Source organism: Rhinopithecus roxellana, chromosome 8 (genome assembly GCF_007565055.1).
Source record: "Rhinopithecus roxellana isolate Shanxi Qingling chromosome 8, ASM756505v1, whole genome shotgun sequence".
Lineage (NCBI taxonomy): Eukaryota > Metazoa > Chordata > Mammalia > Primates > Cercopithecidae > Rhinopithecus > Rhinopithecus roxellana.
The window spans coordinates 134623668-134643147 of NC_044556.1; the positions used below are offsets into that span (position 1 = coordinate 134623668).

The window sequence follows — 19480 nt, forward strand, 5'->3', positions numbered from 1 at the left end:
TTGTGAGAGAGATTCTGTTATCTTCGGTCTGCAGATTAAGAAACCAAGGCTCTAAGAGTTTAAGTTACTCACAAACTTTACAAACATTAAGTGGCAGAGTCTAGCTTTTAAAGATCTGGCCACCTTCAGAGCCCTGGTTCTCTAGACCTCACCATGCACCTCTTTTCTGAACTCTGGTGCTTCTCCAGAAAGGTCATCACATTCATTCCAGTTCCTATGGTTGCTTTCAGTTTGTAGTATGACTTTATTACCTCCAACTGGAAAATTAAGTGGGGTGTCCCCCGTAAAGTGGATTGGCATTGGAGTTATAAACAAGCCAAGTACCGTATTTCTCTCACAAAGTTGGTTTGCTCTGAATTCTCAAAGTCCACTAGGCACGTAAAAGGCCCTGCATGTGTGAAATTACACGTTATTAAAGTCCTGCATATTAAACCTTTACAGGATCCGTAGTTTTCCATTGTGTCCAAACCTACACAGATCACTGTTGTTCAATAGATTATGTGGCCATTTGTCCTTGGGACTGCAGACTATTTATAAATCTACAAGTAAATATTTTAACCAATCTGTGTGTGTAAATTTTCTGTTTAATGTTCATTTTGGAGTGTATAAAAATAAGGAGAGGACATTTAATAGATGGAATGAAAGAGATAATATATTAAAAGGGGAGGGGAAGCTTAGGGGAAGCTGGGGGTTAGAACTCCTTCCAACTTTTGTTGTACATTGTTTAAAATTGCGGATTAGGGTTATAAATGCTTTTGAGGAAGGTCTCAAGAGAAGATCCCCCAAGAATCTTCTCAAGAGAAGATTCCCAGCCAAGTAGGGAAGGGTACTCCTCAAGAGAAGTTGAGGTGCCCAGGCCAGCTGCTACACTGGCATTGGGAGGAGCACCACGTTCTGCCATGCCTGCCCCGCTGTTGGCTGCGTGTGCCGGGGGGTAGTAGAGGTGCCCTACTCAACAGGGAAATGACTCCCTGCCACAAGTAAACTGGGTCATCTACTGCCCTTTTGGTTTGCTGCCTTGATTTTGCAGGTTGGAGACATTAAGACATGATGAAACCAAGTGACACACTTCAAATCAGAGCCTAAGGAAGGGTAGTGACACATGTCAAGCATCTGCTGTGTTCAGCACAGTCCAGAGTGTGCCATATATATGAGCTTGTTGTTCTCACCTCAACCCTGAGAGGTGGATTTCAGTGTGTCTTTAGATGGCAGGCATTAAGAGAAGAGTCCTGACACACAGCCTCACATGCTTCCTCTCCAGGGTGGGTTTCCTCTCCAAACCAAGACTGCTTCCCTGGTGTGCTGTAAAACCACCAGGTTGGTCACAGCTCTTTTGGGGCATAGTATGTAAGGGAAATTTCACCCATGTGGTAGCCAAGAAGTGTCAAAAAGGACAAAAACGTCAGAAGAAACCAAGTCATCTGGGACTACTAGATGATTCCTGGCAGGAAAGGCTGGCTGGTGTTGTGATGCTGCTCTGGAGGCTGAACTATGAATGGCTCAAGGTGAAAATTTACAGACTAGAGTCTCACATTCAAATGCTTGATGGAGTCAATGTGACAACAGCTGCACCCAGATCTGAGGGGCTGCTTGTCTTCTCCATCCTACTATACCATCTCCTGTCATCAGTGGCTAGCAGAAAGTAAGTCCTACCTTCTCTGTGAATCAAGGTCCAGATGGCAATCCAAAGACTGTGGGATATGACCTGGGAACCTGAAAAGATGGGAACATCGTCTGTGTACAGTCTACCCATCTGAAAAACATCCCTTAGAAACACAATCAGGTGGCACAGTACGATGAAGTATTCCTTCCAACAGAGCCCTGCCTTCTATTTCATGAAGGTCGATACTGGTGTGAGCTCACAGTCCGCACCAATAGCCTAAGGCACACAATGGCTGTCATCACATTCCATCCCCAGGAATTAAGTCCAGGGGAGCTCCATATTCAGGAAGAGACTGTAAAGAAATTTTTCATTAAAGGTCCTGGAACAGTCTATGACTTGACCTCAACTGACTTCCAGGAAAGCACCATGACCCGTTTTCAACCATCATCAGCCTGCCTACTAGCTCTTGTTTGGGGAACCTCATATCTTTAAAGATCTCCTGGGCTTGAAGGTCTGCATCTCTCCAGATGCCTTTTTCCAGATTAACACTGCTGGTGCAGAGATGCTGTACTGGATTGTAGGGAAGCTGAGTGGAGTGAACTCTTAACACCATCCTCCTTGCCATCTGCTGTGGAACTGGTGTGATCATCCTCCCTCTGGCTCAGCACGTTGCAGGTCCTTGGGATTTTGTTGGTGGGGCAGGCAGTGGAGGATGCCAGGCAGACTGCAGCCTACAATGGCATCACCAGCTTTGAGTTTCATACTGGTCAAGCAGAGATTTTTCCAGGCTACTAAAGTCAAAGGAAGATGGATAGTTAGTTGTTGCTATGGTGAACCCAGCCCATGCTGAACTGCATTACAAGGAAGTTCAAGCCATTTGAAACTTCAAGGCCCTCCGCACACTAGCTTTTGTTTCCTACAAGCCCCAAGATGAAACCACAAGGAATGAACCACACTGAAAGTTCCAGGGGCTAATCTTGAGACAACCAGGCATGAAGACTGAGCTGTGAAATTCCAGAGATGGCCTCAAGGCAGTTAATCTACAACCCAGCCATTGTTGAGATGACACTCAGCTGCACTCCAGGTACACCATGACTGAAGACAGCCACCAGAACAAGACACCCAGATCTTGTACCCAGCACACTCCTGCACACCTCCCATTCCATGTTCATCATTTTAAAAACCTCTCTCTAGCCTAAAGTTTGAAGTGATTCCCTTGAGGCTAGAGCCCAGGCATTCTCCTATCTGTTAGCATTTGACAGTGACTTTCCCTTTACCACATACACAAAAAAAAAACTGTGGTAAAACATACATAACATAAAATTTATCATCTTAATCATTTTTGAGAATATAATTCAGTGGCATTAAGTACATTCACATTGTTGTGCAACCATCACCACCATCCATCTCCAGGACTTTTTTCATCTTGCAAAACTTAAACTTTGTACCGATTTAAACACTAACTCCTCCTTCCTCCCTGCCCCCGGTCACTGGCAAGCACCATTCTACTTTCTGTCTCCGTGAATTTGACTACTCCAGGCTGCTGTGCATTTTAGAGAAGTTCTTACATGATGCTATGAGTATTATAAGAGAATAATACTTGGTATTTATTATCATTACAACCTAAAAGTCTTATGGTGAAAACATATCAAAGATATTTAGAGTAAAATGATGCATGTTAAGCTCTTTTTCCTCCTTGAAATAACTTAAAACCTATTTTTTAAAAAACACCCTGAGGTTCTTATAACTCAGCTTAAAAGTGATGGTGCCCATGCACTGGGGTGACTGCTGTTTCTTGCTCTGTTTTTCTCCCATGGAGCCACAATTGCAATTTTAGTCAAGGTTACAGTGAAAGCACCACTCCTTCCCTTTGATGGTCCTCCATTGTTGTGCGTCAGCTCCAAAGGTCATTCTGCCCTTTCTGTGCCCAGCTTCATTCTGAGTGGGAGTAACGTTGCTGAACCGTGTAGCACACAAGTAAAGGAGGACAAATGCTCTTTCGTTCATTCTTCCAGCAAACCTGTATTGAGTGCCTATCACATTACCTACTATATACAAAGATGGGTAAGATATGAACACCATCTTTAGGGGCTTGCATTTTATTAGGTCGAAGCATTTAAAGTAGCCTGTAGTAAGAAGAGACAGATATGTAAACAGATAAGCCAAGACGTTGGGATAAGTCTCTGCCAAGAACAGGGAGGGAGACAGTCGTTCTACCCAGGATGAGAGGGTGTCAGCATGGTGTTTCCTTTTGCTTTTCTTCACAAGCATGATGGAGTGTGCCATGCTACCTTGATAGCTTCTGCAGTTCCTTTTCATAGTCTCTGGAGGAACTGGAGTTGTTCCAGTGATACAGAGCAGTAGAGCAGGTGGTGGTTCGCTAATTTGGACAAGGCAGCAGCAGTTCCCATTGCCACTTGCTTCTCACTTCCATCATCAGTGGTCATTAAGTGAAAGTGTGCACATTTTCTAGAGCGTGGTTGAAAGTCCTTTTGTATACAGATAAGTTGAATTCTGTTACTTGCCTTATACTTTGTCAGAGGCTGAACTTTTCTTTGGAAGGTTAAATGAGGAAATGCTCATTCATTTCTGGATTACAGTATTCTCCTTTCAAATAAAATTACCTAAATAGACAGCTACTTAATTTGGGGGGAAAAATAAAATTAAACTCCAGACTGGGTGCAATGGCAGGTGCCTCTGGTCCAAGCTACTTGGGAGGCCGAGGATGGAGATCACTATCCTTGGAGAACTCCAAGGATGGAGTTCTAGGACAGCCTGGGCAATATAGCAAGACTTTCATCTCTAAAAAATAAAATAGATAATAAAACTTTGTACAACACAGAATGATGATAGAAACTGGTTGCGACAGGGTGGTACTATTTTGAAGACTGGGGCCAGGGATGTCAGAACAGTGAGCTAGAGTTGGTAAAGGACTCCCTGTTGTCAGTTCAGGAAGAGGCCATGTGCTGTGGAGAGGACTATGGCATAGCCATATGTCCTAAGCCAAAGCCTACAGAAGCCAAGAATTTAGGGCCCTTTAACTGAGTATTCAAAAAGTAGCATGGACACTGCAGTCTGGTCTATCCAAATCATCCTCGGAACTGCAGTTTCCTCTTGACAATAGATAAAGGATATTTATTTGAGGGAAAAGCTGCCACTTAGTTACATAATATCATTCTGCCTTGGTTACCCTGGAACAAGGAATTAGGTAGAGGTGGCAAACAAATTTTATACTATTTTAAATAAGATTTAAATATATATTTTTCAGGCACAACTTTTTAATTTTTTTATTTTCGCTTTGTTTTTAAATCAGTAAAAGACAATGGATCCTAGAAGTTGCAGTGATCTAAGTAGCAGCAAGTTTGTGCATATGTCCTTTCTGTTTTGTTCGTTTGAATGTTTAAATAATGTTTAATATGTTTAAATTATGTTAAATATGCTGAAATGTGTTAAATATGTTTATGTTTAATTTGTTAAATGTGTTTAAATTACACTTTTGTTTAAATTATCTCACTGCTGCCACAGGCCCCCTTGCGTGAAATTCTGCACTGTGCATACTAATTGTAGTAAAGTTACCCCTATATCCCAGGTGGGGAAAACAGCTCTGGAAGATAATTTCCACTGAAGTCTAACCAAACTTCATTAAATGGATTCTGGTAAGATTATAAATGACATGAAAAATAACATTTTAACATCAGGTCATCAATTTAAGAAAAGGGTATGCTTAGACATAGGTTTAAAGTTTTTAAAAAGTAATATTCTACCCTCCTATGGTCCTCAGAATTAAAGCATAGTGAACAGGAAAGAAAAGGAAAATAATGCAGCCGAGTGCTAAGGCAGAACATCTTGCCAGATGGAATGAAGGTGATGTATTCACAGTCATGGGTTGCTTAACCACCGGGAAACGTTCTAAGAAATGCATCCTTAGGTGATTTGTCGTCATGTGAACCTCATAGAGTGAACTTACACAGGTTCTACACACCTAGGCTCTATGGTGTAGCCTGTTGCTCCCAGGCTACAAACCTGTACAGCATGTCACTGAGCTGAATCCTGCAAGCATTTATACACAGTGATAAGTATTTGTCCATCTAAACATCTCTAAGCATAGAAAAGGTATAGTAAAAATACTGTATTATAGTCTTACGGGACCCCTGTCATATATGCAGTTCATCGGTGACCGAGATGCTGTTATGCAGCATGTGACTGTGTCTGACAACTGGCTCTCCCTAGTATCAACACCGGCTATATGTATTACTTAGGTCAACTTGAATGACCTTTTAGAAGAATTTTGATTGCCTTTCGAGTGGGCGTTATCTTAGCAGTTATATCTGGTCCCTCTACCCACTGTTGTTTGCTGGAGACACTTCATCCCTTTCCGTGACTTGCCTGGCCTTGACTTGCTTTGGGCTGGAAAGGGGCAACGGCTGTTTCTCAGCTATGGCCATTGGGGGATTTCCAGGGTTCTTGCCCTGTCATTAAAATTGTGTGTCCCTTCTAGACCTCTCTCATCATTAGGTATTAGAACATAAGGGGGGAGTTTAAAAATATGTGGACTGTTCTTTTCCACATCCTCTTTAATTTACATAGATTTGGCCTTTTTAAGAATGCAAAATATTTGTTGAAAGAGGTAGACATGCAGAGTTTCTATCCCCTCTTGGCCAGTAACTCTATGGCCTTGTTTCCTTGATGTTCTTCTTAATGTTCTCATCTGTGGGAATGCTTACCTCATATAGTTGTTGTGAGGATTGAATGATAACAATTAATACAGATGTTTTGCAAGATTTTTTTAAAATTATGCTTCAGGCCGGTCACGGTGGCTCATGCCTGTAATCTCAGCACTTTGGGAGGCCGAGGCAATAATAGTAATGGCTGACATCTATTGGGCTCTTAGCACATGGCAGGACTTGTGCCTGGCATTTCGTCTGCATTAACTTAGTTAATGCCCACAGGCCTTAGTCAGGTGTCTGGCTCTTGGGAGGGGTGCTGTCAATGAGAACTCTTATTTTGATTGTTATTGTGTTTATAATTACAAGAGACCATAAGAGACAAGGAATCAAAAGCTGTGTTTCTCCATTGTCAGATTATCAAGGGAACATCAGTGAAGAACATACATAAGACCTCATGTAAGGAACAAATCAAGCACGATTGTGTCTGTATTCTAGCAGTTTGTCATCTACAACATACAACTCCTTGAGAAAGGAGGCGTAGGAAGAGGGAACGAGGGAGTGCGAACATGTATATAGGAAAATGGACCAGTATGCATGCTGTTCTGTTCTGTTTTTTGTTTTGTAAGCATGTTTTCTGGAGGATGACTGTTGGACAGTAGATGTAGCACTTACATTTGTGAGTTTTCATTTCAGTAGTTTACTGCAGTGAAATTTAGAGAAATGGGATAAAGTCTCTAACATTTCTAGTAAGTTCTTTCAATCAGAAAAGCCTGGAGTTTGGTAAAAATCATTGTTGAAGATGATCATTGGTAAAAGTTTCTACTGCATTATGGTATAAGCCAGGAACCAAGCAAGATTTTTTTAAAATTATGCTTCAGGCTGGGCACAGTGGCTCATGCCTGTAATCCCAGCACTTTGGGAGGCCGAGGCAGGTGGATCATGAGGTAAGGAGTTTGAGACCAGCCTGACCAACATGATGAAACCCCAGTCTCTACTAAAAATACAGAAATTAGCCAGGCATGGTGGTGCGCACCTGTAATCTCAGCTACTCAGGAGGCTGAGGCTGGAGAATCACTTGAACCAGGAGGCGGAGGTTGCAGTGAGCCGAGATCACGCCACTGCACTCTAGCCTGGGAGACAAAGCGAGACTCCTTCTCAAAACAAAAACAAAAACAAAAAAAAACAAAAAACAAAAACAAAAATGCTTCAGTCAAGTGTTTGCCACTTTGTATGTAAGTCTTCTGGTGCAGGCACTCTCTCAGTCCGTGACCACTTTGGATGATTGCAGAGATCTTCTGTCAGAACCAACTTTGTTTCTAATGGAGGGAAAAAAGCTATTTTAATGTAGTCAGTATTGCTATGTGTCATTGTAAACAGCCTTTTACCCTTTTCCATTTGCCCTGAGAATACTCACTGATGGCACTTGTAGCGGCAGCATTCACCCCAAGATAACTTTCACCATGCAATATCTCTTTTTATGTTATTTTCACATCACACTAGTATATCGACTTTGGAAACAGAAGATATTGTTCCATTCATAGCATTCTGTTTTTAGTAGTGGTATTTCCATTTACAAAATACAGTAATTCTCAATCACTGAAAATGTTAAGTCCTAGAAAATGTAACATTCCTACGCGTGATATTAACATCATTCTCGAAGAGTTCTTGGCCGAAGATTCATTTGATGAATCCGATTTTTCTGAAATAGACGTTTCTGATGATTCAGATGATTCTGATGTTAGTTCTGTTTAGAAATAACTCCAAAAACTGTTTGTATATTTTATTTTCACATTGAAAGTCAGATTTGCTTCAGCCTCAAAGAGCATGTTTACGTAAAATTAAGTAAGTGCTGGCAGCGAGCTTCACTTTTTTTTTTCTAAACAGGAAAAGGGTTAACAGTTACTTTGAACAAATAACATGGTAAGTAGTGAATAATGTGGAGTATTGGTGGCCTGGAATTTAAAATGATGACAGGTTCATTCATACCCCAAACCTCAGCATCAAGCAATATATCCTTGGTACAAACCTACACATGTACCCCCTGAATATAAATTAAAGTTGAAATATTTAAAAAATTGAAAATAAAATAAATAAATAATTCAAACTGCATCTTACTTCAAAGTAGAAATGAAGATAGGCCGGGCACCATGGCTCATGCCTGTAATACCAGCACTTTGGGAGGCTGAGGCAGGCAGATCACCTGAGGTGAGGAGTTCAAGACCAGCCTAGCCAACATGGCGAAACTCTGTCTCTACTAAAAAAAAAAAAAAAAAAAAAAATACAAAAATTAGCTGGGCGTGGTGGTGCACGCCTGTAATCCCAGCTACTCGGGAGGCTGATACAGGAGAATTGCTTGAACCCAGAAGGTGGAGGTTGCAGTGAGCTGAGATCGTGCCACTACACTCCAGCCTGGGTAATCGAGCAAGACTCCGTCTCAAAAAAAAAAAAAAAAAAAAAATGAAATGAAGATAATATATGCTTTGGAAACATCAGAAGACTCAAACATTTTGTGATTCTAAGTGATTGTGAAAACTCTGATTGTCAGATGCATCTGAAAAGTTTAAATTGTTTCATGAAATGTGCATATGGAAAAAGTAATACTTCTAAATATGATTTTTACACAATATATGAATTTAAATATATATATGTCACTGAATTAACAAACCATGTAAGTAGTCAACTGAAAGTTTCAACCGCATGCCTAAAGGATTATGTATTTATGTTTGCCAAGACACATTTCTGAGGATCTCATTGGAAAGACAGGAACCACTTTACATTCAGACCTATATGATTCATTAAAGCTCTTAATCATGTTCTTTAACTTTTTTTTCTTTGCCTTTTACTCAAGTAGGAAAAGATTTTCACTGAAGTGGAGAGGCAAGGAATAAGGGCAAAAGGAAACTGGCTCTTAAGACTGATTTGCCTAGCAGGACCTAGAGGGCATGAAAAGAATGGAGAGAATGTGCTTATTATATATCTAATGGACCCTTAATTTGAAAGCCTCCTAGTGAAAGAGCCTCAGAGGGAAGAGCCACGAGAGCAGCAGGGGACGTGGGTCATTTGTTCTCACTCTTTGTCCCTGACAAGCTGCTGTCCCTGTCGGGCTGCGGAGGGCCCAGTCTTGTCACTATCCCGCATCCACAGGATGAGCTCGGCTTGGGTGTCATAGGGGAATATACACCAAATTTGAGGGCAAGTGTGAAGAAAGATAGTATGGGAGTTTTCAAGAAAGCTTCTAAAAGGCCGAAAAGATACGCAAATGAAGAAACTTTGGGCTGAACACACCACTTTAAAGGACTACAGGATCAATTCTGTTTGCAGAGTTTAGAATGAAGATATTTCTAGCAGTCCATTTCTCAAAAAGGAAAGAAGGGAGAAAAAAAGAAAGGCGCTTAGTCTCTGTTGCCTAAATACCGTATTTCAATTTTGAAGAACATTTTTAACCCAAATTCTAGCTACAACCAGTCTCTTCCTAGCAGCCTTGGACTAAAAGTACCTCAGAAATAGAACAATGCCAGATTTGATTATTGACTGTTCAGATTGTGTGTAGAAGTCTAGTGACTGGCTCTACATTGTAAAATAATTATAGCACGACAGATATGACACTTGTATTAGCTGAAAAGCCAAGAAGGTGAAAGGGTACACTGTTAAAATATTGACTTCCCTTCATTTACTGTGACTTCTGATGGGAAGAGGTTGCAGAGGGGTATGGAAGAGGGTGTATGAGTAAGGACCTAAATTTACAATTAACCAGAACTAATCATAGAAGTGCTGGAATAAGTAATATATGACAACAATCCATTTTTTCCATTAGTGAAAAACTTAAAACCCCTGTATGTGAAAACACAAAAAGGTAAAAAAAAAAAACTAAAAGAATCATAATACATGCAACAGAATTCATACACTTTATATCTATATATACTAATAGAAAAAAATTTTAATATAAAGAGTTCATACCAGATGAATTAGAGAGGTTTTAGCTATGGCTTCTATTCTCCTAGCAAACTCCCTGACCTTCTGCTAAGAAACTCCCTAACCCCTTCACACAGTGTAGGCGCCTGACTAAAGGTAGGCTAACCAGTGTTTCCCTGGGATGCTTGTAATTGATACAAACAGGAAGACTCTCTTGCCTGTTGGGCCACAGAAGTGGAAGGATTGAATCTGGGGTTGCCAGGAGGTCATGAAAAAAAATGAAACCAAGGTGACAAACAAAAAATGGGAGACAGGGGCCAGGCACAGTGGCTCAAGCCTGTAATCCCAGGACTTTGGGAGGCCGAGATGGGTGGATCACGAGATCAGGAGATCGAAACCATCCTGGCTAACACGGTGAAACTCCGTCTCTACTAAAAATACAAAAAATTAGCCGGGCCTGGTGGCAGGCGCCTGTTGTCCCAGCTACTCAGGAGGCTGAGGCGGGAGAATGGCGTGAACCTGGGAAGTGGAGCTTGCAGTGAGCCGAAATCGCGACACTGCACTCCAGCCTGGGCACCAGAGCAAGACTCCGTCTCAAAGTCTCAAAAAAGAAAAAAAAAAAAGAATGGGAGACAGGGAGACAGAGGGCATTGCTTGACTCCCTGAATTCAGTCAGGCCCAAGCCTGATCAGCTTCATTGTTAGGTAAACCAATGTATCACTTTTCTGCAGAGGTAAAACAAGTTGAGTTTCTGTCACTTTTTTTTGTTGTTGTTGTTGACATAGAGTCTCACTCTGTCACCCAGGCTGGAGTGCAGTAGCACAATCTCGGCCCACTGTAACCTCTGCCTCCTGGGTTCAAGCAGTTCTCCTGCCTCAGCCTCCTGAGTAGCTGGAATTATAGGCCTGCGCCACCACATCCGGCTAATTTTTGTATTTTTAGTAGAGATGGGGTTTCCCAATGTTGGCCAGGCTGGTCTCAAACTCCTGACCTCAGGTGATCCACCCACCTGCGCCTTCCAAAGTGCTGGGATTACAGGCAGGAGCCACCGTGCCCCGCCTCTGTGACTTTTGAGTGAAGGAGTCCTAACTGCTACAGAACAAGACAGTTCTCAGAACCTTCTATCCTCTCGCTGTCTTGCCAGTTCCTCTGCTCTGTCCTCATTGGCACTGCCCTCTGCATTGCCCTGGCCAACTGAAATTTCTTCTCCCTCTGTTGTCCAGGGTCCTCTCAAGCCTCCACTACCACCCAGCTTCAGGCCCGCCCTTGTGCAGTCACTGTCTATGGCAATGCTCGACTAACCAGACCGCCCTGTTTTCCTCCCCGGGGTTACTGCCGCAGGCTACTAAGCAGCCTCCCTACCTCCAGTTCTCACGCGTGCTGCTGCCAGAGTGGGCTTTCGAGAACTCAGATCCACTTCTGTGACTTTCCTGCTTAAAACCCTTCAGAGGCTCTCCCCATGACTTTTGGAATAAAACCACAAATCCTTAATTTGTTTTGCAAGGCCCTGGGGATCTGGCAGAGATGCACGGCTCAGCTTCATCCCCCGCCGGCCTGCACTCTGTACTCCAGCCAGGAGCCAAGCCAATGCTATAAATGGGTTGAGACTTTTGGGGGCCTTGGGATGGATGAATGCATTTTGCATGTGGGGTGGGTGTGAATCTTTACAGTCCAGAGGGCAGACTATGGTAAGCTGAAGTATGATGTCCACATCCAAATCCATGGAACCTATAAATATGTTATTTTACATGGTAAAAGACACTTTACAGATGTGATGAAATTAGGGATCTTGGCTTTATCTCGAATGCTTTGAGTATAATCACAAGGATTCTTACAAGAGGGAAGCAAGAGAATCAGAGTTAGAGAAAGAAGATGTAATAACAGAAGCAGAGATTACACTGCTGGTGTTGAAGATGGAGAAAGGAGCTATGGACTGAGGCGGGTTGGCAATGTGTAGAAGCTCGAAAGGCAATGCAACAGTTTCTCTCCTGTTGCCTTCAGAAGGAAGGCGGCCCTCCAGAAGTGTCACGTCATAAATCTATGTCATTTTAAGCCACTGAATGTGTGTTAATTTGTTATAGCAGCAATAGGAAAATAATATAGCAGATTTTCTAGGCACTGACAGTTTTGGAATTAAAGAGAGTTGTGGGTGTGTCCAGCTCGTTCAGGAAGTCTGGAGTCTGATTTTAATTTTTGGCTGGCTTCTATGGCACAATGAGTGTGAGAAAATGATCTGCCTTTAAGGAAAACTAGATCATTTAACTTTTTGTTTTTAGCTTTGATATGTGCAGTTTCTCAATTTAGTGAAAAAAAAAAAACTGGCAAGGTTTTGGTTAGTCACAGAAAAAGTTCAGCAATTCTGCGCAAATGGTGGGTTTTATTTGTTAAAATATCAAAGACACGATGGATGATACATTTCTTTGTTACAGTATTTTGTTAACTTTTATCAATGTAATTTTATTTTTCTGGCCATATTTTTATCCACCAGAAAAATCTAGTTTTAAAACATGTTTATTGTATTTTGTGGTAGTCAGGTTTTTGTTTGTTGTTTGTTTTTGTTTTTGTTTTTTTTTGTTTTTTGTTTTTTTTTTTTTTAGACAGTCTTGCACTGTCACCCAGGCTGGAGTGCAGTAGTGCCATCTCAGCTCACTGCAACCTCCACCTCCTGGGTTCAAGCATTTCTGCTGCCTCAGCCTCCGAGTAGCTGAGATTACAGGCACCTGCCACCGTGCCCGACTAATTTTTTGTATTTTTAGTAGAGGTAGGGTTTCACTATGTTGGTCACGCTGGTCTTGAACTCCTGACCTCGTAATCCGCCCACCTCAGCCTCCCAAAGTGTTGGAATTACAAGCGTGAGCCACCACGCCCGGCCAGTAGTCAGGTCTTAAATGCAGTCTCCTGGGCACCAGGCAACAGGCATAGTTAATAGTTGAATTCCTAAGATCTTTGGTCTTATTTTGAATCACAGTGTGAATGTGATTCCCATTCACATGTGTTTTGTCTCATTTGATAATCGGAGAGGAGAAATGAGAAATAGAGAAAACAAGGCAGGGTTGTATGTATGCAGCTTTCTGGGGTATAAACCACAGATTTTGTCTCTCTTCTATTTTATTGTGTCCAAGTGGCACTGTTCCACTACAGTAAGCTAATCAAGTACTTTTAGTTTGTTTTGAAGTTTAAGCTCCAAGTGGCATTTTGGCCCAGTTTAAATTATCAATATAGCTTTTTCTATATTTCTGTGAAATACACATATGTTCGTAACAAATAAGATACTTGACAGAGTTGCATATCAGACTACTAATAAGAGGAGACCTCTATGATTAATCTTAGATAGTTAGATAGTTCTGTGTTCAAGAGTACATTCATATTTTATTAATTAGCATTATGGTAGTTATTAAAGTTATTCATAAATATTCCAATTCTCCTCCTTCCAAGCACAAGAGTAGGATTGTATAAAGGGGCTTCAAAAAATTCATGGTAAAATGGAATTAAAAAATAAAAATATAAACTTTCTCAACTTTCTCAACATAAGCTCTGTCACGTTTGAGACAGTTTTGTAAGCAATTATATCTGTCATTTAGTCCATCCCTAAAGAACTGACGACCTGGCATCCATTCTCTTGTGAAGGTTAAAAAAAAAAAAAAAAAAAAAAAAAAGAACTGAAGGTCTTGGGAATTTAACCATATCAATGCAGTTTTTTTTTTTGTTTTTGTTTTTGTTTTTTTTTATAAATTATAAAGTGTGTATATATTATTTGATCTTAACACTTATTCAAGTTACCTATTTAATTCTTTTATTATTATTATTATCTTTAAGTTCTAGGGTACATGTGCACAACGTGCAGGTTTGTTACATATGTATACATGTGCCATGTTGGTTTGCTGCACCCATTAACTCATCATTTACATTAGGTATATCTCCTAATGCTATCCCTTCCCCCCTCACCCCTCCCCACAATAGGACCCAGTGTGTGATGCTCCCCTTCCTGTGTCCAAGTCATCTCATTGTTCAGTTCCCACCTATGAATGAGAACATGAGGTATTTGGTTTTCTGTTCTTGCGATAGTTTGCTGAGAATGATGGTTTCCAGCTGCATCTGTGTCCCTACAAACGACCTGAACTCATCCTTTTATATGGCTGCATAGTATTCCATGGTGTATATGTGCCACATTTTTTTTTTGTTTTTTTTAACATATTAGCTGAATAAAAATGGGTGCCCTTTAAAGATTGTTTGTTTGTTTGTTTGTTTGTTTGTTGTTTGTTTGTTTTTGAGACAGAGTCACTCCATTGCCCAGGCTGGAGTGCAGTGGCACCATCTTGGCTCATTGCAACCTCCACCTCCTGGGTTCAAACAATTCTTGTGCCTCAGCCTCCTGAGTAGCTGGGACTACAGGAGTGCACCACCATGCCTGGCTAATTTTTTTCTTCTTCTTTTTCTTTTCTTTTTTTTTTTTTTTTTTTTACTAGAGATGGGGTTTCACCATGTTGGCCAGGCTGGTCTCAAACTCCTGGCCTCAAGTGATCTGCCTGCCTCAGCCTCCCTAAGTGCCGGGATTATAGGCATGAACTACTGCACCTGAGCTAAAGATTTTTTTTTTTTTTAATATAAGCTGGGTGTTTGTTTGTTTTCAAGAGACAAGGTCTCACCATGTTGCCCAGTCTGGTCTTGAACTCCTGAGCTCAAGCAATCCTCCCACCTCAGCATCCCATCAATATTTCCTTTTTTTTTCTTTTTTTAATTTTTTTTTTTTTTAAGACAGAGTTTTGCTCTTGTCACCTAGGCTGGAGTGCAGTGGCGTGATCTCGGCTCACTGCAGCCTCCACCTCCAGAATTCAAGTGATTCTTCTGCCTCAGTCTCCCGAGTAGCTGGGATTTCAGGCACCTGCCACCACATCCAGCTAATTTTTGTATTTTTAGTAGAGGCGGGGTTTCACCATGTTGGTCAGGCTGGTCTCAAACTCCTGACCTCATGATCCACCTGCCTTGGCCTGCCAAAGTGCTGGGATTACAGGCATGAGCCACTGTGCCCAGCCCAAGATTTTCTTAAAATAGAGATTACTCCTTGTGTGAAAGATTTTTTAAGATTAGGAAACAAAAAGTCAGAAGGAGACAAATCAAGACTGTATGGTGGATGCCTAATGATTTCCCATCAAAACCCTTGCAAAATTGCCCTTGCTTGATGAGGGGAATGAGCAGGGGCCTTGTCATGGTGGAGAAGGACTTTCTAGTGAAGCTTTCTGGGGCATTTTTCTCCAAAAGCATTGGCTAACTTTCTCAAAACACTCTCCTAATAATCAGGTGTTATCATTCTGTGGCCTTCCAGAAAGTCAACAAGCAAAATGTCTTGAACATCCCTAAAACTTTTTGCCATGACCTTAACTCTTGACTGGTTCACTTTTGCTTTATGTAGACCACTTCCTCCTCTTAGTAGCCATCACTTTGATTGTGCTTTGTCTTCAGGACTGTACTGGTAAAACCATGTTTCATCTCCTGTTACAATCCTTTGAGGAAATGGGGATCAGGTTCTTGATCCTACTTATTTAAAGTTTTCATTGAGAGCTCTGCTCTTGCCTGTAGCTAATCTGGGTGCAACAGTTTTGGCACCCATCGAATGGAAAGTCTACTCAACTTGAATTTTTCAGTCAGACTTATATAAGCTGAACCAATTGAGATGTCTATGATGTTGACTATTGTTTCTGCTGTTAATCATTGGTCCTCCTCAAATAGGACATGAACAAGATTGATTTTTTCCTTGCAAATTGATGTGGATGGGCTGCCCCGTGGGCTTCATCTTCAACATCATCTCATCCCTTCTTAATATGAATTATCCACTTGTAAGCTGCTGATTTCTTTGGGGCATTGTCCCCATAAACTTTTCATCAAGCATCAATTATTTCACCATTCTTCCACTTATGCTTCACCATAAATTTGTTGTTTGTTCTTGCTTCAGTTTTAGTAAAATTCATATTGCTCTGATGGGGCTGTTTTCAAACTGATATCTTATCCTTTTTAGTGCCTTGAACTTAGATTCTGTTCAAACGTGTTATAACTAGTCAGTATGAATTAATCTTGGTGGAAAAAAATTTGAAATCCATGCATAATTTTTTCATAATACACATTTTCCATGAACTTTTTTGAAAACCCCTTTTTTTTTCCACTCTCTTGAATTTAGATGTGGTCCTGCGACCTGCTTTGGCCAAGTAAGTAGGAACATGTAACCTTTGCTGAACTCCAGCCATGGTGATTATAAAAGCACCTGTTGACATGGGGCCTCCATTAACCCAAGTCGCTGAGTGGTTATATTAAGCAGAGCCATCCTGCAGCCTGTGCTGGTCGTGTAGCGTGTGCAGGAGATAAATAATTAATATTGGCTGGGCACTGTGGCTCATGCCTGTAATCCCAGCACTTTGGGAGGCCAAGGCAGGTGGATCACCTGAGGTTGGGAGTTCCAGATCTCCTGACCAATATGGTGAAACCCCATCTCTACTAATAATACAAAAATTAGCCAGGCATGGTGGCATGCGCCTGTAATCCAAGCCACTCAGGAGGAGGCTGAGGCAGGAGAATCGCTTGAACCTGGGAGGCGGAGGTTGCAGTGAGCCGAGATCATGCCACTGCACTCCAGCCTGAGTGACAGAGGGAGACCCTGTATCCAAACAATAATAATAATAATAATACTGAGGGTCATTTTTTACTATAGCATAACCTACCCTATCCTGACTGATAAAAACACTCTGGATAAAAATTGAATGTGGTTCTTCCAAGTTCGTTGATTTTCTGTGTGTGTACCTAATACTTTTTTGAAAAACTTGGAGATATATTATCTTTTTGAAACAGCCTTATGTTATCATTCCCAGTGGAATTTATATCATATCTTGTTTATTTTAATTTTTGACATAGTGACTTAATGACTTTTAAAAAATTTGTTGGTATGCAATTAAATCTGTTCTGAGCAATTTTTTACAACTCTGTTTACTTTCTTAAGATTGTAAATGTTTGCAGTCTACCTTGAAAAGCAACTTTGTGAAAAATGCTAGGTGCTTTAAAACTGATTTGCCCCACTTCATGTTTGTTTGATATAAAATGAGATACATGACTATATTTTAATCTATAGAAAAATGACTTCCAAAAGGCTGAGACTTTACATGCTGATTTTATTACTACTAAATAATTGTAACAAAAAACTAATAACTCCAGTAATCTCTGTGGACAGGTAATTGTAATGGAAGTGTTGACTTTAGGTAGTTGTATTGATAATGGTGGCTCGAGTTAATAGTTGAATCTGGCAGCTTGGCCCTTTTCGTTTGTAAACATCCCAAAATTCTGAGAGTCAAGGTGGCTTCTCTGATCACCATCATTCAGAAGACAAGATAAAATTCCTTTGTATTTGAAGGAAACAGTGTCCTATCTCATGTTAATACTGCTTGAGAAATCAAGTATAAGACATCAAATGGGATTGTTTTCTTAGAGATTACATCCTATGGGTCACTCCCCCAAAGCTAGAATTATTATTTATTTTATAGCCAAATTTTTAAAATGTGTACTTCCCCACAAATCTCTTGCTTATAGTTGTCAAAGTATTTTTTCTAGTTATCATGTGCTTCTGAAATGCAGTTGTGCAAATGTACACACATGTGCTCACAGTCTGTGGGCAGGACACACCCTTTGAGAGTCCCAATTTAGTTCTTTTGTGCCTCCTCTCTGTGTAGGGCACTCATTAGCCGTCCCAGGAGCCGATACTCTAATCCTCACTACTTTTCTCTAGGCCTCCAGCATCCATCTGGCCCCTGAGATTTCTCTGTAAGACAAACTTCCTATTGCTGGACCCAGAAATGGAAAATCAGATTCCTCTCCACATTATCAATTCAGAACCAATTTGCAAAGGGAACCTTACAGGACAACAGCTTTCTTAGACTAAGTGGGATAAAAAAGGTAAAGAAGTGATAGGAGAAAAGCAGTTCCATTCGTTTGCAGGTAGTGCTTTCAATCGGCATCCTGAACATGGGTGTCGTTCCCTTCAGAACTAAGAAAGTGAGGTTTGAGGGAATTTCTTTTGGGTTTTTCTTTTTTCTTTTTTTTTTTTTTTTTTTTTTTTTTTTTTGAGATGGAGTCTCGCTCTGTCGCCTGGGCTGGAGTGCAGTGGCTGGATCTCAGCTCACTGCAAGCTCTGCCTCCCAGTTTCAAGAGATTCTCCTATCTCAGCAACCCGAGTAGCTGGGATTACAGGAACACGCCACCACGCCTGGCTGATTTTTGTATTTTTAGCAGAGATGGGGTTTCACCATGTTGGCCAGGCTGGTCTCAAACTCCTGACCTCAGGTGATCCACCCGCCTCGGCCTCCCAAAGTGCTGGGATTACAGGCATGAGCCACTGTGCCCGGGCAGTAATGTTTTAAAGAAGATCCTCTTGGTATTCTCACTTTCCCTTTGGGAGATACCAAAGGGAATAAGGGATTGGGAAGCTCGTGACGACAGCATAAGTACAGTGAGTTTGACTGTCTTCAGCATCAGAGAAACTAAGAAGAGAGTGATCAGTTTACTCTAGACACTGACAAGTATATTCTATTCATAAAGAAATAAAATTACTCCAAGCAAAGGAAAAACTTGTTTGATTTGCTGTTTAAATAAATCTGTCACTACCTGACAGCAGTTTGCAAACATTTTTGAGAAATGGATGTTTTTCCCAACTGATGGAGCCCCTAAATATTAATAATAAAAAAGTTAAAAGACTTTGCTGGTCTGGTGGGTCTCCCTGTCGACCCTGAGGCAGCTTCACAGAGCCCCAAGGCTTAGGTTGAAAGCTGGAGCCATAGAGAGCCAAATGGGGAAATACTAAGTGTAAAGGATCTTTCCTCTGAAATAGAAGTTCTCAAACTTTTTTCAGTGAAGAATAACCTAAGACTGTTGAAATACAGATTCCTGGGCTTCACCTTCCACAGACTCCCACTTGAGATGTCTTGAGTGGGGCCTGGGAAACTCTATTTTAACACACATCCCAGATGATTCTGATTCAAATGTGGATGGCTGATGAAAAACGAACTGCCTGTGGAGAGCCTGTCAAAAGCGTTTATCTTAGTCACAGTTGGTCTCAGTTTATTTTAAGGAGAGTACTTAGTTCACAAGTGTCAAAAACCATCAAAATCGTTTTTTCTTGCTAAGGGAAACAATGTCTTAGTTACTTCATCTGTCATCTCGCAATTTAATTCTCTTTTCTTATTTCTGGAGCACCTCAGGTATTGCCTGGCTCTCAGCCCCCTCTGCTGGGTCTGCTCCATCTGAGCTGCTTCTGATAGTGAAC

General features: G+C 41.1%; 1 protein-coding gene and 1 pseudogene across 2 annotated transcripts in view; both read left to right on the plus strand.

Moving 5' to 3' along the window:
- Window positions 1-19480, plus strand: part of C8H1orf21 (chromosome 8 C1orf21 homolog) — a 247411-nt gene that overhangs the window by 182991 nt on the left and 44940 nt on the right. The window lies entirely within an intron of this gene.
- Window positions 1206-11069, plus strand: LOC104666812 (annotated as a pseudogene).